The 7,377-nt window shown below is 39.3% G+C and overlaps 1 long non-coding RNA gene across 1 annotated transcript; it reads left to right on the top strand.

The window, feature by feature from the left end:
• The first annotated feature begins 233 nt into the window (after positions 1 to 233).
• On the top strand, positions 234 to 2,177 carry LOC112099269. Its single transcript, XR_002906064.1, has 3 exons — positions 234 to 570; positions 1,221 to 1,301; positions 1,404 to 2,177. It is a non-coding gene; the product is annotated as an uncharacterized LOC112099269 (long non-coding RNA).
• Positions 2,178 to 7,377: the final 5,200 nt, after the last annotated feature.

The following is a 7,377-nucleotide window of genomic DNA, read 5'->3' as shown; positions in this document are numbered from 1 at the left end:
AGTCATCTGCCACATTTTGCCACATCAGATTAAATGGCCCTTGAGTCCTATGCTGACGTGAATTATTGACTCCTTGTAAAAGAAGTAGAAGCTTCTAGTATTATTAGAAATTAGCAGACAACTTGTAAAGGAAGGGGAGACGCGTGTCTTTATTTCCTTTCATTCCTTCCAAAAGAAGGAGACACCCTGTAAGTGGATCGCTGACCGTACGATGTTAACACATTTTGCTCGCGTGAAAACAAAACTATCGCGACACATCATCAACTGCCCCTTGACGTTTCATCGACCAATCACCAAGCTTCAAGCTAGTGTATGTATAAATAAACGGTGAACCCGTCTCATCGTGCAGAGCAAATTTTTATCATGAGAGACAGCTGGCTAGGCCTCAAGCACTTTGAATCAAATCTAAAAGATGGGCTCTCTCGTTTTCAGATTATTCAGATTCCATCCACCAGATGAAGAAGAAATCATCAAGCTTCTTCTGAACAAGAGGAGACTTGACCCTGATTTCTATGTCCAAACAGATAAGAAGCACAGAGCAGAATGCGTCGTGTACGGGTTTCATTTCAGGTAAAGTTGACAAGGTGACTGTCTTGCTTATTTATTTTCTGGATTTTGGCTCTCACAACAGGAAATTTCAATGAAAAATCTCTCTTTGCCGGAATAAAAATTGATGGTTAACATTCTAAATTTTTGAGCTCATACTCTTTACAACTTTAATTTGTGTGAAGGGAATTTGTTATTTGCCTCTTAGAAAGAAAAAATAAAAAATTAACGAGGCTAAAACTTCAAAATGTGATGATGGTCAATCGAGTCACCAATCATTTCTAATTTTAGAAATCATGTTGAAAAAGGATATTCATGGGTGACATAGGGCATGCCGAAGGGATAATTTCAACATGTTATCCATTTTTGTCGTATGAGACTCCCACGTGAAATTATTACTTCGTTGCCATTTTAGTTGTTATTTTAGGTAGAAGGTCGACCACTGCCAAATATTGATTCTAGAAATCTTATTTATCTTTTACATCAGGTAGAATGTGAACAATTAACAGCTCATAGTATGACTTATAAGTGTAGAAATCGTGTTGCAGAAAATAGATGTTTTAGTTCAAAGGTGAGAAAGAATATGTGTTGTTGACAGCTTTTTATACCAACTAATGAATGTAGTGCATAAGAAATATATTTGGAACTAATGCTATTTACGGTTCTTATTTCAGGAAGAATTGCAGCTACTATCAAGTCATCATTTGGTTTTGATTCCAGAAATCATGTTGCAGAAAAAAGAAAAATTTTCAGTGGTGAGAAAAAGTTTGAATTTGGGCATTTTTCAAAATCAACTTATATATATATTATAAACGTATCCAGAACTAATAAAGCTTTGTTCATGGTCTGTGCTTCAGAAATCATGTTGCAGAAAATACTTTTCCAAAGGTGAGAAAGAACAAAACTTGTGGCAGATATGAAATATCAACTTATGAACGTGGTGTAGCAGAAACTGTTTTTGGGACTAATGCTACTTTGCCATTGGCTCTAATTTCAGGAAGAATCCCAACTGTTACCAAGTCGCAATTTAAATTTGTACTGTAGAAATCATGTTGCAGAAAATACTTTTCCAATGGCAAGAAAAAGCAAGCATAATATCTCTAATGCACTAGAAATATATACATACAGAGCTAATGTCTATTTGTCCAATGTTAATTCAGGTAGAATCTCTACAATTGCCTATTACCATTTGATTTCTTATTTTAGAGATCAAGTTGCAGAACAAACCTTTTTTAGGGGTGTGAACGATTGCTATATAAACAATTTCAAATGCTAATTTATATATTTCGTGCATGAGGAATACGTATCGAAATTGTGTTTCTTCCTACGTTGGTTTTAGGAAGAACCTTTGGTGTTTGCTCAATTTGATGCTCTCTACGGTTGTAATGGATTCCCACTGGAATCACTAGAATAGAGATGTTCTGATGGCTTCAGTAATGACTGTCATGCGCTGAATTTTCAATTTAACGGCTGCGAGCAGCAGGAAGATGTGAATTCACAATGGGGGCTATCCATGACAAATACCCTCTTGTAGAAACTGAACTTGCTCATCCTGCCCTCTTCAGTCTCCGCTAGCTAGTGGAGAATATTGTTGTTGAAATTTTGATCATGCTTCATGCATGAGGAATGTACTTCCCGCTGTGTTACATATATTAGAAAATAGTTATTTCTATATGTGATTGTGTTACCTAGTTCATGAAAGTTGGTGCTTGTTTAATGGGAATATAGTGCTATGTTGTTATGTTTGATTAATTTACTACATGCATATGTTCTTTAGATCAATGGACTTGAGCCTAAGCCATGAAACGCTTCCTATTGGCGCAATAACCACTAACAAATTATATATCAACTGCTCACCTACAAGGGAAGAAATGGGCGTGGGTAAACGGTAAATGAACTACTGAGAATATTAATTAAGTAGCACATTTAAACAACAATCAAGTCCTCCAGGAAATAATGTTGTTTGTAGTACCTGGATAATCCACTTGGTCTGTATTTGATGTCTATGTGTGGCATATGGCCAAGTCTTGGAATCTTCATCAGCTTGTTAAACATACCAATTGAATTCTTGTTTATAGTACTCGTACGAATGGTTCATAGACCTAATGCAAGACTGTCCATGGATGGTAAAAAGGGGAAGAGTGGTTTCTTTCATTGTGAGATCATGGCAATTGCTTTTCCACCCATCAACTTTACCTTCACTTGTATGTACCTCGGATCAAACTTGTCTTGAGCTAATCCGCAAAAATCTCCTATATCAGAAGAACTTGCAAAGCTAAAGATCAATCATATCAGATGAACCTGTTCTTGAAAGACACCAGTTGGTGAATTATATTATTGTAAGCATATGTCAAATCTCTTAAAAAATAGTGCGCTAAATAATTTTGTTAATTTTATAAATAAATAAAGTTAACTAATTTAAAAAGCTTAAGTAATTATATTTTAAAATTTTAAAAAAATTAAAAATAATATTTAGAGTGTAAATAATCCAACCCGATCTCTCGGCCAGCTTTATTTCTTTTCAAATGACATTATTTTTTTTTTTGAAAAGAAATTTTTATTAATCCAGAGAAGATAACAAATACATGACTTGTAGAGGGTAGGAACCCTTCCATACAACAGTTTCGCATTTCTCTAAAGCTATTTTAACTAGAGAATGGGCAATGGCATTGCAAGATCTATGTGTATACACACAACTAACATGATCGAAGCTTTCTTTCAATTTCTGAATTTCCAATACTACCCAATAGATCTCGGATCTGCTGCCCTGTCTGTTGTTTACTAAGCTAACTACTTCTTGCGAATCTGACTCCATAATTACATCTTTCACATGCGCATCTTTTGCCACCTGCAAGCCCCATTCCATAGCTTCTGCCTCAGCATAAGCTACACTTCCATGGAATTTTGAAACCTTGATCGCAGTTGCTGTCACTTGCCCCTTTTCATCTCTAATCACAGCCCCCAGCCCAACAAGATTCTTTTCTGAGTTGGTAGCGGCATCAGTGTTGATCTTAACAAACCCTTCTTGAGGGGGATTCCATCCCAGCTGAGCCACTTTCTGCTGCTTTCCATGGCTTACATCAGCTGAAGGCTGCACTCTCTTATAAGCCTCCATCACAGCTTCAGCTTTAGCCACAACAGATTGGGGGTTCTCTCGCTTGCCTTTGAACAGCCATTGGTTCCTTGCATTCCACTTCGCCCAGAGCATCACGGCAAACAAATCTACATCAGCATTGCTTCTCATTCTTTTCACTCCATGCAACAAGCTCAAAATATCCTGCCCAGGGGCTGCTTGAATATCAATATAAAAAAGGGATAATCTCCAAACCTTCTTGGCTGCTTTACAATCAACTAAGGCATGAAACACATTCTCTATTCCCATTTTACAAAGCTGGCAGGTAGGCTCTTGGACAATCTTCCTCTTCCACAAATTCTCAGCTGAAGGAAGCAAGTTTTTGGCTGCCCTCCAAACAAATATTCTGATCTTCTTTGGCAGAGCAAGAGACCAAATGATATTCCACTCATTTTTCGAAGACTCCGAGCTTGAAGGCATGGCTGGAAATCTAATTTTCAGTGCTCTCTGGTAACCGCTTTTGACAGTATATTGGCCACTCTTTCCAAAATGCCAAATGAGTTCATCCTCCCTTAATCTTCTCGGCAGCGGAATTTGAGTTATTACATCAGCATCCATCTTATCAAAATGCTTGTATATCAGCTCCTCATCCCAACAGTTCTCACCATTGATTAACTCTGAAACTAGAGCCTCACTAGGCATTGTTGGCTTAATCACAGGCTTGAAAGTAAAAGGTTTTGGAATCCAGTTAGCCTTATGTATATGGACATCTTGACCATTTCCAATTCTCCATCGAGAGCCCCCACAAATGATTTGTCTTCCCCACAAAATACTCCTCCAAATATACGAAGGATTAGAGCCAATCTTCGCATTCAAAAAATTGGATGAGTGGAAGTACCGCGCTTGCAGGACCCTAGCCACCAGAGAATCGGGGCATTGCTGAATTCTCCAGCCTTGCTTCGCTAATAGAGCTTGGTTGAAACTTGCAAAATCCCGAAATCCCATACCCCCCTTACACTTGGCCTGACTCATTTTCTCCCATTTCGACCAATGAATACTTCGTCTCTCCCTGCTGGATCCCCACCAGAAATTGCCCACTATTCTTTGAATGTCTTCACAAATCCCCAACGGAATCTTAAACACACTCATAGCGAATGCTGGAATGGCTTGCACAGCTGCTTTAATCAACACCTCTTTGCCCCCACAAGAGAAAAATTTATGCTGCCAACTTGAGATTTTGTTAAGAACCTTCAGCTTGATGTCATTGAAGAAACCACTTCTCTTTCTCCCAACCATAGCAGGAAGGCCTAGGTAGTTTTCATACTTGGACACAATGTTGAGATGAAATATGTTTCCAATTGCAGAAGCTTGTGCTTGCTGGACGTTGCCACTAAGAAAGAGGGAGGATTTCTCGAAGTTAAATATTTGCCCAGATGCCAAAGAGTAACAGTCCAAGATCATCTTCAGTTTTTGGCAATCGGCAACTGAAGCTCTGCAAAAAATCAGACTGTCATCCGCAAATAATAGATGCGAGATCTTCAACTCTTTTCCAAAAGACAACCCATGTATAAGTCTTGCTGTTCAGCTTGTTGCAACAGGGAGGAAAAGGCCTCTGCACAAGTAATAAACAAATACGGGGAAATGGGACAACCTTGCCTTAACCCTCTTTGAGGTTTGATAAAGCCCTTAACCGATCCATTAATGATAACCGAAAAAGACACCGAACTAATACACCTCATTATTAAACTGATCCATTGATGGGAAAAGCCTAAGCGTTTCATAATTTGCTCAAGAAAACTCCACTCCAATCTGTCATATGCTTTGCTCACATCAAGCTTTAAAGCTACCAAGCCATTTCTTATGCTCTTACAATGTCTTATCTTGTGAAGACATTCATAACCAACTATAATGTTGTCAGTTATCAGCCTATGAGGAATAAACGCACTTTGCGTTGGGGAGATGATCTTGTGCAAAATTTGTTTAAACCTATTCGCAATTGATTTAGCAACAATCCTATAGATAACATTACACAAGCTTATAGGCCTAAACTATGTGACTTTTCTAGGCTTCCTAATTTTTGGAATCAATGCAATATAGGTATGGTTGATAGGAGTTATAGAACCTTGTGAATTAAAGATGTGCAGGCAAGTAGCAAGGACTCCATCTTTGACCATTTGCCAATGCTTTTGGTAAAAAATTGCTGGCAATCCATCCGGACCCGGAGCCTTGGTTGGGCACATTAGGCTCAGAGCATCCATCACTTCCTCAACTGAAAAAGGCTTCTCCAACATCTCATTCATATCTTTCGATACTCTCGAGGTCATGCCTTCCATGGCTGCTGAGATTTGCTCTTTACTTGGTTGAGTTGTTGCGAAAAGATTGTTGAAATAGCTGCAAAATTCCTGCTCTATCTCTTTTGGCTTCTCAGTCCATCTTCCCGAGGTGTCCTCTATCCCCCATATTCTGGTTTTCTTCTTCCTCGACGACGCCTTGTTGTGAAAAAAACTTTGTATTCTTGTCACCTTCCTTGAGCCAATCCGCTCTTGAGCGCTGCTTCCAATAGATTTCTTCCTTGATGAGGATGTTTTGAATTTGCTTCTCCACTTTCTTAATTTCTACTCAATTTTCAAATTGCACCTTCCTAAGCTTTAGACCCCGCAGCTGCACCCTCAGCTCCTCTAATTTCTTCTCCCGCCTTCTAAATTCCCCCTTGCTCCAATATAACAGCCGAGCCATCGATTTTTTCGCTGAGTTCCAAAACACATGCACTGGATTTTCACTCCTCCAATTGCCGAACAGCCTCCATTCTTCCTTAATGATTTCCTTACATTCATCATACGAGCTCCACATATCCTTGTAATGGATTCTTGAACGGTGCCTTCCATCATGAATCATTCCCTCATTCCTCTCTTTAACTTCCATCAACACAGGGCAGTGATCCGAAAACCATGTGTCAAGGTTGCTAGCTTCACCGTCCACAAAAATTTCACTCCACTCTTTATTACAAACAAATCTATCTAACCTTTCTTCCACAAAACCCTACCCATATCTCCCATTACTCCACGTAAACGGATACCCCTTAAACCCAACATCCTTTAAAACACAATCCCTCAAAGCTTCGCTAAAATCATTGATTAAATTCACATTCCTAGCATTTCCCCCCCCCCCCTTTTCTCACCCGGATGCAAAACCTCATTAAAATCACCAAAACACAGCCAAGGGCTAAAAGACAAACCTGCCAGCCGTCTTAGAAGCGTCCAAGTATGCTTTTTTTGCCCCATTTCTGGATGACTATACACTCCTGTAATCCTCATTCGTCTACCAGATGTCGTTAGTATTTCAGCATCGATATGGTGCGTGCTGAAAGACTTGATTTGCACCCTACTTTCTGAGCTCCAGAGCAACGCTAAGCCTCCACCTCTACCACTACAGTTTACCGCGAAGAAATTATCAAAATGTAGCTTATTCGCAATCCCGTTCATTTGCAAAACCGAAACCTTTGTCTCGCACAAAAAAATAATTTGAGCACCATGCAAAAGGAGGATTTTTTTCAAGGCTTGAAACGCTCGGGGATTCCCCAAACCCCGAACGTTCCAACTGATAATTTTCATGATTTTCGGCGGGGCTGACTGCCAGCCTCCGCCGATACTTGTGCAATGTTTGAATCCATGACTTCCATGTCTTCCAGCATCAAAAGCTCTTTGGTCATCTTGGCCCCTGTTGTTGGCGGGAAATGATCAAGTTTATTAAGCTCTAGT

Source organism: Citrus clementina, unplaced genomic scaffold, assembly GCF_000493195.1.
Source record: "Citrus clementina cultivar Clemenules unplaced genomic scaffold, Citrus_clementina_v1.0 scaffold_4, whole genome shotgun sequence".
Taxonomy (NCBI): domain Eukaryota; kingdom Viridiplantae; phylum Streptophyta; class Magnoliopsida; order Sapindales; family Rutaceae; genus Citrus; species Citrus x clementina.
Note: the sequence above shows the minus strand (reverse complement) of the source record. Positions and strands in the feature narration are given on the sequence as shown.